The 13,460-nt window shown below is 48.4% G+C and overlaps 1 protein-coding gene across 11 annotated transcripts in view; it reads left to right on the top strand.

Moving 5' to 3' along the window:
* Positions 1-13,460, top strand: part of LOC6733703 (pneumococcal serine-rich repeat protein) — a 68,797-nt gene that overhangs the window by 53,499 nt on the left and 1,838 nt on the right. For 4 of the 11 annotated variants that reach the window (XR_005543599.1, XR_005543598.2, XR_005543597.2 and 1 more), the window contains exon 3: positions 5,402-9,370. The exons of 5 other annotated variants lie outside the window; for them this stretch is intronic. The gene's annotated coding sequence lies outside the window, so the exon portion shown is untranslated. The remainder of the gene's footprint in view (positions 1-5,401; positions 9,371-13,460) is intronic. 2 more of the 11 variants (XR_005543601.2, XR_005543600.1) reach the window with 2 other exon arrangements.

Here is a 13,460-nt window from a genome sequence, read left to right as displayed (position 1 = left end):
TGGGAGCTTCGGGGCTCATTTGTGTTTTTATTTTTACTTTTGAGCCAAAGTCCCTGACAAAGCCGGTGGAAAGTTTTCCAAATCCTTTCCAGGCAAAAAGTATTAATTTGGACATTTTCTCTCGCCTCTCTCACCTCAAGCCGGAGTTCGTCCTGCTGGGCAAAAGTTGTGCAGCTCGTCTGGTCTAAGAAACAATTACACAACGCATAGACAAAACATATTAAACAACAATTTAGTGAGGGGGGTGGGGGGTTTGGTTACAGAAAGAGTCCGTGCGAATTTATGAATCAGGCGGGGGAAAAGCAAAACACATGCGAGTGCCGTAAACAAGAGTTTCCCTAAGTCCAACACAGGGCCAAAAGAAGCTGGTTGCCTTCGGGCCGGGCCAGAACAGTTTGTTTGTCTTCCGTTTTCCTTGCAGCCATGCTGGGCTTTCCTGGCTTCTTCACCGACTGTTCTCGTCCTGTTTTTGTTTGGCCAGCATACGGCTGCTATCTCTGCCGAAATGAAACTTTATGCCCGAGCCTTCATTACGGATTGGTTCGTGCGGTGCCCAAAAGCGATAAGTGAAATAAAATGATGCCAACCCATACTCATGCCCATCACTGTTCCCATTCCCATCCCCGCTCCCATTCCGAACTTAAATCTCAGCTAGCCGCTCTGTGGTCACTGCAAACTCATTTCAACCCGGCCACAGCCTTCAATCCGAGTGGATAAAGTTTCCGGGCCACAGTTTTTAGCTCATTCCGGGCCACTTATATTATTTCTGGTCAACAATTCATCAGACCTGGCTTAGATGGCCGTGGAAGTCGTCGCCGAGCTCGATTCTCGGACCCACTTTCGGTAGCAACTTTGTGGAATGTTCTTTGCGGCGACAGAATGTGTATAAATTTTGTCAAAAGTGTAGCAAAGCATTCAAGAATTTGTTGAATTGTGTTTTGCGAAAGTTTTCTGTGCAGTTATTTAATTGAATTTGCCACCGAAGGCGCTGCCCCAGCTACAGCTGCACTGAGAAAAATATTTGGCTTTAGTGCGCTTTGCAAATACTGTGGCAAGAAAAAGAAAACATTACTGGAAATATGGTATAAATCACACAATACTTAATTTAAATATATTTATTTTTTATTCAGCTTAAAACTGTAGTTGTAAGGTGTTATATTTAAGTAATATGATTAGTAAAACTAGATCCGATTCTAAGTACATTAGGAGCATATGGCTGTTATCCCTCCTAATCCAGACTACAAATAATTGCAGATTCGTGTTTGGCTTCTAATTAGTTTCTCACAGATCCTTGAAGGACTATCCGATTTTTCTCTCTGCACTGCCCGTCACAAAACTTGAGTTCTTAAACTCTGTGTGTGTGTGTGTGAGTTCGTAATTTCTCGTTTAGATTTGCCCTCTCTGTTCGGCGGGGGATAAGCGGAAATAATGTGGCTGAAATACAGGACTCTTTGCTGCACTCGCCAGTGTTTCGAAGTTTTTACGATTGTTTATTAAGGAACTAAGCGCACTTAATAAGATTATGGACAGGGCGTGGTCGTGCTGGGGCCGAGGCCTTAGTAGCACTAAAACTGCTACTGCTTGCCCTCCGCAAACAATTCAAATTAAACCGGAGTCCAGCACGCTCCACTGATGGCCATTCCGTTCGACTTTGGCTTTTGCATTTACCGCTGCTGACAGCAGCCAGCGAGGAAAGTCGTTGCACGCACACAATCACCAGAAGCTGAATGAAAGCGGAATTTTCTCTAAAATAATATTGCATAACTGCAGGCGCCGCTTTCACTCAGCGCGAAAGGAGCTGCCGAGTTGCGAAAAGAATGAGCGAAATGTGTTTGGCCAGTGGAAGTTGGCCAAAACATTAAAGCATTTGATGGGTACGCTTTGTAAATATATAATATTGTAAATATATATAATATTGTTTCAGGCCAGTCCATTGCCAAGTCCAGCGTGGCAAGCAGAAAGCTGTCATTGGGGCAAAAAAAAAAAGAAAAGCTTGAATTTATGGCACTGGAAAATAAATGGCAAGCGGACAGGTAATTCTAGTAGGGAATTGTCTGCCTCGCACTAAGTGCAGGCTTGCTTAGGCTTTTCCAACTGCAGTTGCAAATGGCCAAATGTTATTCCTATTTAATCATCTTGTGGCTATTTCGGGCACTCAAATTGTTAATGCGGCACAAATGCAATGCACTGCACTCAGGGAGCTACCAAAGAGCTCCCAAATACGTTAATCCCGGGCAATCTCTTGAAAACACTTCTCAATGTGATGGAATCTGCCGAGATTACGATTAGAATGATCATTATCCTTGTCACTCTGTCGTGGCTGAAATGCCTGCTGCGGAATGAGATGAAATCAGCACGAGCTCGCCGTTTTTCATGTGTGAGGGAATTTTAATTGTGCCGACGAGGATGATGATGATGATGAGGAGGCTGCAGGTTCCAGCAGCTCCTTCATCGCTCTCGAGGACATCGCTGTGCCGGCAGAGAATGCATTCCCTTGCATAATATACGTCGTTTAATCGGATTACGGCGACGTCACAGCGGGAAGCACAGCATTTTCACATTCACACACATTCGTCCTTGTGCAAATACATTTATGGCCAAAAAAAAAAGGAAAGGGAAAAAATTAAGGCAAACACGGTGCGGAGATTTAATAACATTAAGTGACATCTGTTGTCTTCGCTGGCGCCAATCGCTTCGGTTGTTTACGACAACCGTAGCCACCAGAAACCAGCGAAATTAATTGGTCGCACTTACCGCCACGCCCCTTTTCTGCGGCAGACCCCGCCAACCGGATATCCAACCAGATTCTGACCAAGTGCGTGGGCGTGCGTTTAATGCCACTTTGATTTTCACACTAGCACGGCCAGAAGCCGCCAACGCCAGCCGTATCCCTCCTGCTCCTTCTGCTCCTCCTCCTCAATCTGATTCCCTTGGAACGAACTCCCCCTTGATAGCTGGCATGAAAGCACTTGGCGATATGGTCGCTGGCCGAGGGGGCGTGGCACGCCAAGGGCGGGCTTAATTACGCACGTATGGCTGTTTAAATTGGGTTTGCCGTCGGGTCGGAATTGTTAGTTTTATGTTAATTAAGTATTGTTTATGTCAATTAGGGCGTGCGGTATCGAAGTGAGGGGGGGATTGGGCTACAAATTGTATTAACTTGGGCAAAAGAAACGGGAAATTAATAGGGTTCAGCTCCTGAGAATGAGGTGGCAACAGACGTCTTAATAGGGTCGTATGCCTCTGAAAAGTGCGGAGAGCATAAAATATACAATTTAGATAAGCTGTCGCAGGAAGTAATAGCTTAAGCGATTATAACTTGTTAATAATGCATTATATTTGTTAACCAGACATCCGCATTTTGTGGCATCTACATCTTGTCGGAGTTAACATACAAACGTTGATACGAGTATTACCTTCCATCCCAGTTAAATAGAGTATTATTTTTCTGAACAAGTTATATAAGCCATACAAATCTGTTCATTTCCGTCTAATTCATTATTAGATGCTCTTGAGCAGCTAGGCACAGCAAATCATCCTTCATCTTTCACCTTTTAGACGACAGGCCGGCAGTGTAGGAAGCTGTTTAGGATTACGTAGCATATCACAGTTGCGCCTCTGACCCGAACACGATTTTGAAATTAAATCCCGGCTCGGCCAGGAATCCGTCTCACAAAAATGTGACACAAAAGATCTCGAAAGAGAAATGTGGCAAGTGTCGCTGCACAAAGGCAGCGCCTAAGACACCCGATAGGCAGGCAACCAGAGCCACGCCCACCTGGCCCCAGTTGCCTCCGACTTGTGATATAATGCCAGTAACAGACGTTGCCATTGACAGTGCCACATGGCTACAGTGGAAGTGGAAGTGGAAGTGGAGCAGTAGACATTGGGCTGCCCCTTCTGAGCCCCACACGTACATACGAATATATATGTACATACTCGTATCTTCCACTTAAGCTGCGTTAAACATATTTAAAGTACGTGATGCTTAGCGTCTTCAGAGCATTTGAAACCCCTCTACCTTTTTGCATAGGCAAATTTTAATATGTTTAACTCGTTTTGGTTGCCTCGACGGCGCAGCTTGAAACTTGGTTAGGACTGGAGTGCCTGGGCGGCCAAGTCAGGCCAAGATGATGGCGTTAATTTTTAACGGGCTGCTGGCCCATCGTTGGCATCATTTGTGCGAGGCTAGGCGGGCATCGTACATAAATGTCAACGGCGCGCTCATCCATCAATGAGCTCTGAAAAATTAACACTGCGAGTGACAGTGGCAAAGGACTTCTGCTCCACGAAGCCTTTTGCGAACTGAAAGTGGAAGTGGCTGGCTGTGGCCTGTCGTTTTAAATTATGCAAAACGCTACAATTCCTCGGCTCGTGGCCTGCCAAAGGTACAGCTGAATGATGAATTGTGTTGGCCAAAGAGTTGTCGGTGTGGGAATTTGCGGCCCGAACTGGGAATTTTGCGGCTACGAGGGCAGTTCCATAGATTAAATTTGATTACGCTACATTACCCGACAACGAGTCCGCTACGTGATCGACTTACGGGACGGCAATCGGAAAAAGCCGTAAAGCCATTCCGTGTTGCAAGGCCAAAAACTAAAGGGATTATCGTTTTAAAAATGTATGAAAAAGTTTCGATGAGGCTCTGGGGGCGATTAGGAGCGAGTCCCAAAACGGCAGTAGCAAACTGAATTAATTATCTGTTTTTGAGTGCATTAAAAACTATGTCAAGCTGAAATCGTGCGGTTGACAAAAGTTGCACAAGTGTTTGCTTGCGAAACACTTAACTTGTTTAACTTTCTCCGGTCATGCACGCATAATTGAAATGGGAAAATGTTGTGTCACTGCATGGGATATTAGAGAAATAGGGCAGAAAACTATTAACTTTGTATTTGCAAAAGTTAAATTACTCAAGACGGCGCAAAACACTATGCTAATTGAGTTATTTTAAATAATCTCTATATTAAATACTTTCGTCTAACTCACTCCATTTGCAACCAAAAAACTAAGCTGACTTAACTTTTGTAAGCGAAAAACTTTTTTAATTGCTGGCCCTTAGCATGCACTTTGGAATTGAAATGAAATTTAAGAAAGGATAAAGGAGCTCGTAAGCTCACTGGACCATTCGCAATGACTCATTAATGAGAGCTTGACTCGGCTCAATTAGGAAAATCCATGGCGTTATTTTCCTCATTTTCCTCCATTTTAGCTTTTATTCTAGTCGCTTTCGGTCTTCTGTGTACTACTCCTTACTGTACATTCTGAGGCTGTTTTCCATCACTTACTCTGCACATGGCACAAACACCACACGACATCACCAATACCACCCACCAACCACCACCCCTCACAGCCCCCAGCTTGCTAATACGTTTTTTACGAATTTCTCTCTCTTTACTTCTAGTTGTGCTTTTGTATTTGCCAATTTTAATGAGTGTAGCAAGCAAACCAAGCAAGAAAAACAAAAACCAAATCCAAAAAACAGAAATAGAAACAGAAACCTAAAACTTTAGCAAACAACAAAAAACACCACAACAACCACATCAATAACAGAGCATTTTGTACAACAAGCACAACAAAAGCTTGAAAAGTCCCACCATTATCATCATCAACAACAATAACAACAACAACAAAGACTCATTTGAATTGCAACAAATAATAGACAACAAGAACAACAACCAGCACGTACACAATGTGACAATAAAACAGTGTGGCCAGTAGCAGCTAGAAAGCAAAAAGCCAAAAAGGAATTTAATTGCACGCACTAGACGAGAAGTAGCCATAAAAGAGCCAGCAGAAACAGCCAAAAAAATAAAGCCAAAAAAAGCCAAAAACACCAAAAACAACCAGAACACCGAAACAGTGATAAAAATCGAGAACGAGCGCACAAGCAGAGAGAAATCCGAGAACGCAGACGAGAAAGCAGAAGTTATATAATATCAATTCAAGCGTACTTTTCCAACTTGTTTCCTCTCTTGTTGTCGAATGTCCTTGCACCGCCTTTAAACTCTCGCTCTGTGTGTGTGCATCCCGTTCACATATGTGTGTGTGTCTCCCGCCCCACCAGCCACCTTCCCCCACATCCGTTCCACGATCGGTGTCCGTGTTTGTCGTGTAGCACCACCACCACCTAGAGCAATCCAGCACCACCAAACCAGCAATAAAGAGCACCCTCACAAGTATAAATAAGATCAAAACCGCAGCAACCACAATATATACCACCTGCAATCGCAATAGAAATCGCAATCGCAATAGCAATAGCAATAGCAATCGACTTGGCGGTGCAACCACCCTAAGAGCCAGCTGAACCACCGACCTCTGGGGCTGACAGACAGGTCAGAGTGAAGTACCCACTAGCCAACCCAAATAGCCTCCTGGTTCCTGGTAGCTCCCGATAGCTCCCCCGATTGATCCACTCCACATAACCACATACCAGCACCACAATTGCACATTACTACCATAGATACCCCCGGCAGTACTACTACCGCATGGAGCGCGGCACCAGCGGTGGTCAGCAGCAGCAGCACCAGCAGCAGCAGCAGTCATCGCACCACCACCACCAGCAGCAGCAGTCGTCGCACCACCAGCAGCAACACGCGCACCACCAGCAGCAGCGACACCACCAGCATGTCGTCGCCGTGCACAGCTTCGATCCGTATCTGACCGTCGGCGGGGCGGACGAGGAGCACACGTCCGGCACCTCGTCCTTTGACAATCCCGCCACCAAAAAGAAGCCGCCCAAGCTGAAGCCCATCCACCGATCCCTGTCCATGGCCATCGATAATTATGCACCGTCTTCCGGGGATCTCGACATGGATTTGGACATGGAAATGGGCATGGAGATGGGCATGGACATGGACCTGGACATGGAGATGGACCTGGAGGGCGAGGGCATCATCATCAGTGAGAAGCCGCTGATCCACCGCTCGGCCTCGCCCCTGCCCCATTCCCGATCCGGAGCCCTACCCCCGCAGACCCTAGCTATCCCAGCACAACAGCAACAGCAACATATTCTATCCCATCCCAGCCAGCGTGGCGGCGGTGGTGGCACCGGCAGTGGTGCCGTTTCCCCAGCCCTTTCTGCCCGCCAGCAACACCATCACCTCCTCCAACAACAACAACAACAACAACACCACCACCAGCAACAACAACACCAACAACAACAACAGCAACATCAGTTGCACTTGCACACTTTTCAGCAACTTGCCGCACAGGCAGCTGCTGCACGGCATCAGACAACCCACCAGCAGCATTCACTATCGCACCGCCAACATCCGCAACAACATACGCATCCACATCAACAGCTTCAACATCCGCATCCGCATCAGCATGCGCACTCGAAGAGCTCACCAACCTCACACGCGGTTAGCCCGGTGCTGGGCCAACAGCACCGCCAGCAGCCGGACATTTACCTGGTCAGCAGCAGCAGCAGCCTGGGCGATGGTGTCGGTGTGGGCAGCTTGGGCGTGGGCATGGGCATGGGCATGGGGCGATCGTTGGGCGGGAGCACATCGCCCATTCAGTTCATCGACATGGACGATATGCCCAATCCGACGGTGGCCCCGCATCAGCGCCCAATGCATCCGCTGAAGAAGAACCTGTTCCGGCGATCCGACACCATTGACGTCCATCCGTCTACCAATTTTCAGATGAAGAAAACGCATTCCTTCCACGCGCAACAGGATCCCGCCGCCCTGGACCAAATCCAGCTGGCCGTAGCAGCCGGCTCGGCGACCTCCAGTCGTCGCACCAGTTCGGTGAGGGGCAACTTCCTAATGCCCGGTCCACCGGCCGGCGCCAAAGAGATATCCCGCTCACCGTCGCCCAGCCGACGGGGCTGTCGCTCCCACCGATCGTTCAACGATCCCGGTCGGAGGCCCAGCGTGAAGCCGGACTCGGTGGTGGAATCGCAGATACGACATCCCTCGCTGAACGATGACCTCATGGAGCCGATGAACGGTCGGAATCTCTTTGCGGCACCCACCAATCTGTCGCTAGAGAATGAGCTGTTCGTGGACACGCGTTCGCGCAGCAACAGTCACACCAAGATGGAGGAGCTTGGTCTGGCGGAGATCACCGCCGCTGCCGTGGCCGTGCAGCGATTGCGCAAGAGCTCCGGAGCAGGATCCTTTGAGGATGCAACCGCCGGCCACAGTGCCACCCACCCGCCTTCAGCAGCAAACAGCATCAAGCAGAAGCGGGACTCACACCACCCACACACCCGCCAAGTTAGCACTCACAGTTTGGAGCTAGACGGACGACCATCGACCTCTGCGGCAGCGGCAGCCGCAGCAGCGGGCGGACATGGCCTGCAGCTCCACAGCGCGGCGGCGGCGGCCAGTGCAGCGTACCACTTTAAGCGGGGCGCTCAGCACGGACGGTCGCTCTACCTGTCGCCCAGTAATCTGGAGGAGCTAGCCGTCCACCGGCCAGGTGTTCTGGCTGCAGCAGCGGCTTTCCAGGGCACAAACGCCAGTGCCAGTGTTAAGCAGGCCAAGGCCCTGCACAGCGCAAGCGTACGACTCCGCAGCTATCGGGAGACACTGAGCGCCTCCAAAAAGTCCAAGAGCTTCATCGGAGACGCCAGTGCTGGCAGCGGTCCGCAGGCGGGCGACGACTTCGAGCTGAGCTCGCCCCACCGACGCAACAGTCGCCCGCTATCCACAGTTGTGCCTGGGTCCAGCATCGAGGAAATCAAGAGGAGTCCTCGACCCATTTCCGCTTCGGCGGCGGCGGCCGCCTTCTTGGAGGAGAAGCGACCCAGCTTCGAGAGGAAATCCTCGTTGACGTACGACCACGAGCTGAGCGATGCCGCCTTTGCGGCCCAGGTGCTGAGGCCCTTCCACCACAAACTGGCTGCCGGAAGGAAGGGGTCCGTGACCGGAGGCTCGCACAAACTGAAGAAGAAGTCGCTGAGCGATGACACCGACGAGGATGAGGCGGCGGATCGCAAGCGCAAGCGGATCGTCTGCATTGTCCTGTCCACGGTCCTGTTGTGCCTGGTGTGCGCCAGCGTTTTTGTGCTGACCATCACGCTGACCTCCAGCTCCGGCCAGGGCGGAAAGAAGGCGCATTCGTTCAGCAGGGACACCCCCGTCCACTGGACGGGCATGCGGCCCTCATGAACTCCAACGCAGAGGCTGTGCTTCGGCCAATTCACCAACCTGCCAGCTGGTTATCCCCTGACTTTGGACTCGATTTCGTTAACGTTTGCGTTTTCGCTTCCGCTTCGATTCCGTGCTGTCGTTCCGCTCTACGTTTTGTTTCCTCTGAGTCTCCGGGTCTCTGGTGGCCCCGAATTGTCCAACTGACGTTTAAAGACTGCGGGAAAGAAGCAACTAGAGGAGAGGCAGCGGCAACTATCGAAGAGTCTGTAAGTAGGCAAGGCCATGAGTTTGTGTTTCCAAAAGTAGAAATGGATGTTGCTCGATTTGCACAAGTCTCAAACCGCAGAGAGCTTCGATTGTTGATAAATGATTTGCGTCTTGCCGCTTCCTTTCGGTAAAATGAAAAAGTGAGGAAAATAATTATTTTCATGCGCCAATTTGTTGTGTACGCACGTCAATAGCTTGTTTCTAAGACATTGTATTTAGTGAATTAAATCTGTTATATATTTGAGTCTCAAGACTTGCTAGTAAAAAATTAATGTTTAATATTTAAATAAAAAATTTTAAAAGCAGTGGCATAGATACACGTAAAACAGACATCAACAATTGAATAACTACTCAAGATGAAATTGAATATTCCGATTTTGGAATACCTTAAACTGCATTCCATCTCTACCTCATTGATGCAAATCAATGAACGAGGTCAGCTTGGGTCCATTATCGGGCTTAAAGCACCACAGTCGGTGTGGCCATATTGCAATATGTCCTTACAGACCATAAAACTGTGCAAATACAAATATGTGTGTCAGCTCCCTCCCACTCCTACATCCCCTCTGCCCGCAAAGCGCTCCCTCTACTCATACACCGCCCCCCAACAAGGCGAACAAACAAACAAACATGCGACCCAGCAGCTGGGGAGGAATTTTCAAATATTGAGCTGGCAAAAGCTCAGCAAAATCTCGAGCATTACATAACTGACTAACTGACTAACCTGCCAGGCAAACACGCACACGGCCATAAAAAATGATGCCGTACTTACTTACCATGACTTTAATGACTTTGACTGCATCAGGAGCCGCAGCATCGTCTTGCCGCAAAGCCAAACTAATCAGCACGTGTGTGCGTATGCGTGTGGGATGGGTCTTGGAATTGGTGTGGATGGGGGCATGGGTATAAGTGCGAGTGTGAGTGTGCATGTGGATGCTGTTGTTTGTGTGAGTGTTATTTAGCCGAGGACAAACAATGCTTAACCGACTCTCGGTGGGTGGCAGTGGGAGACTAACTGACCGACTGGCAGACAGTCAGACAGACAGGCAGGCAGACTGGCAGGCTGAGCAGCCAAGGCCTGCGGAGACCTTTCCCTTGGCCATCCTGCTCTTTTTTTATACACTCGCTTAATAGTTTTGTTTGTTAACGTGTGTGTGTGTGTGTGTGTGGGGGTGTGCAGCATCATTACGGCACGGTACGCTCGGCTTCCTTTTTATTATGTGTGCGTGTGCCCACAGACAGGAGGCACGCTCACACTCGTAGCATTAATTTCACGTTGACGACATGGAAACTAGGTTACTTTTTCAACTGCGCCTCAGTGAGCACCAGAAAGGGAAAGTGCAACAACAAGAGCGATAACAACAGCAGCGGCAGCATAAAATAAACTAACAACAATTGTTTATTATAAGGCAGCAGCAACTGCAATGCTGGTGACATTGCCCGCCCAGTTGGCTCTGTTGGCTGTGTTGGATCCGCTGGCCTCGCCAAGTCGGGAGTCCCGTGTGACCGCTAAAGTCCCCAAATTGCCAAGCCCACTAGCAAGTTGCAGCTTACACATGAAGAAGCGACAAATTGACAGTTCGCTCAAGAAAGTTTGAGGTCGGAAAAAATGCAGTCGGATAGTTATTTCGCTCCTATCGAAAAGTTCAAGTGAAAACTGTATAAGCAGCACTTGGGTGAACTTCAGCAGGTTCAAACTTATTTCTGACAGGATGTTTACCACATATCTCACATATCCATCCCACAGTGTGCTATCAACTTGCATTCTAAGCCCTAATCGAAAAGTTCAACAGCAAACTTTAGGCGGCAGGTGGCAAACTTATTGCTCATGAGCAGATGGAAGAACACAAATAGAGGCCCCACGTTGGGCGCCATTTTGTTTGAACAGAGCCATTCATTTATGCAACACTTTACAATGCCATCTCATCTCGCTTAGTTATTATTTACACTTGACGTAGCTCCTATTGTCATATTCATAATTAAAAGCAATAATGGACGTTGTTGAGTTGTTTCAACAAGCTTTCCATTACCACAGCAAATCTGTTGCATGTTGCATCTCCATCATGCTCCAGTTAAGCCACAAAAGAGTAAAAAAAGCTAAAGCCACTGGCAAACCAGACAGCGGAGGCAACAAAAGTGCATCAATAAATTCAATTTGAAGGTACAATAGATGCAAAACAATCCCTCGGGCCAGAGCTGGTTTCATTCCCAGGCTGCTAATTAGGCGTCGGTTGCCATCCGTCAGGCAAACTGGCGTGACGGCCAGGACCCACCATCTGGATGGGGAGGGGAGGCGGGGGCCAGAGGGTGAGGTCCTTTGCTTTCAACGCCACATTTATAATTAAACAACATGAAAGACAAAGCGCCCGGCAGACAGAGCAGGCAGCTGAATGGAAAGCGTGGGCGGCAGACCAACAGGAGCAGGAGCAGGAGAAGAGCGGGCGTGGGGCTCAAAGTTACTCGGCAGCATTTATGAGCGCCCATAATGGCTGTTAACAATTTAACTTGTTTACCGGTGGGAAAGTTATATGTTAATTGGTCTCGTATAGCCTGGCACACACAGGCGCACGCGAGCTGCCCAGCAACTGGGAACGCACATGGCTCAACCACGTCCTTGAGGACAGATGAATGATCAACTAGGCTATGTCCTGTACTTAGACTATAATGAGCAGTAAGCTTGATTCGAATGTGGTCAAATTTTAATGATTCAAAAGATATGTAATTTTCTACACCTATTAAATAAACAAAATTCATTTTCGAAGCCAATACGGCAGTAATTTAGTAGGAAGCGACCAAAGATCTTATCTTAGATAGACCAGAGATAGCTAGAATGTGTCTAAGGACTCCTAAGGGCCACATAAACTATTCGCAAACAGAAGATGATTAATAAATATTACCAGGGAACCAAGCAAATCCTCCCTTCAGCCTACTGGCCAACTTCAGAGCCCCAAAGCAGGCCAATTGCAGAGGCATTGTGCTGAGTAGCTCCTACTTACCCGAGCAGCAACAAAGCCGGCAACAGCCAGCACTTGGCCAAGTGAATAATGGCAGGCATCGTCACCTGTTCCGAGCCACATACACCGCCACCACTGTGGCATTAACACGTTGCGATTACGCCTCATAGTCCATGCAAAGGCACGAGTTGGGGATAGGAGGTGGAGCGCCTGGATGCCCGGACCATCCTGGCCGTGCGGCTGGAAACCACTACGTGGCCTGTGGCCTTTGGCCCATATATGCATATGAATTTGACGACGACGGCGGCGGCGGCAACAGAAGCAGCAGCAACGATGTGTGATGTTGCATCGTGGTTGCACTTCCACTCGTTAAAGTCGCTGGCTGCGGGTGGAAATGGGATTACTAATTTTTGCAATTAAATGAGAGCGTAAAAAGGGGAAAATTACTTAAATTTTTGCACTAGCCTTGCAGCAGAGTGTGCGTGTGTGTGTGCTTGTGTTTTTGTTTGCGCTGGCTTTTGGTCTGTTTGGTGGCCATTTGGGGCAGGAATTTTTTAATTAAATTTCAGCCGAGTGCAGACTGTGTGCAGTGGCAAGTATATGGTATATTGGACGCCATAGGAACTCTCTGAATTAGCAGCTTTTCCGGTAAATCAATCAAATTATACACACACACGCACACGCAGCACGGAATACCGAACTTAAACATACAAAACAAAGAAATTAAACATTTCGCGTGGAGGTGTGCAACAGTTTCGCCTGGGAACAAACAACCGAACTGCGACTGAACCGACTGAACTGCGACTGGTCACAGTGTCCGCGTGTATGTTTGTGATTGATTGGCAAACAAATTTTGACACTTTACACAACACCCACGGGCAGGTATCCCATGTTTGTCCATCCAATCCAGTCCCCCCACACCTGCCGATCCCGATTCGCAGTCCCAATCCCAATCCCAATTCCGCACCCATCTCCAGTTTGTTGAGCGTTAATTAAAACTGCTGTAAAATGCACAAAAGCGTTGAGCAAACAGCAACCGCGTCGACAATCGCAGGGGGTCATGTCAGGGGGGTTAGTGAAAAGCGAAAAAACGAATGTCGTGTGCGGAAGGGAAAGGGGGATATGCTCGTATACT

This window comes from Drosophila simulans, chromosome 2R, assembly GCF_016746395.2.
Source record: "Drosophila simulans strain w501 chromosome 2R, Prin_Dsim_3.1, whole genome shotgun sequence".
Taxonomy (NCBI): Eukaryota; Metazoa; Arthropoda; class Insecta; order Diptera; family Drosophilidae; genus Drosophila; species Drosophila simulans.
Note: the sequence above shows the minus strand (reverse complement) of the source record. Positions and strands in the feature narration are given on the sequence as shown.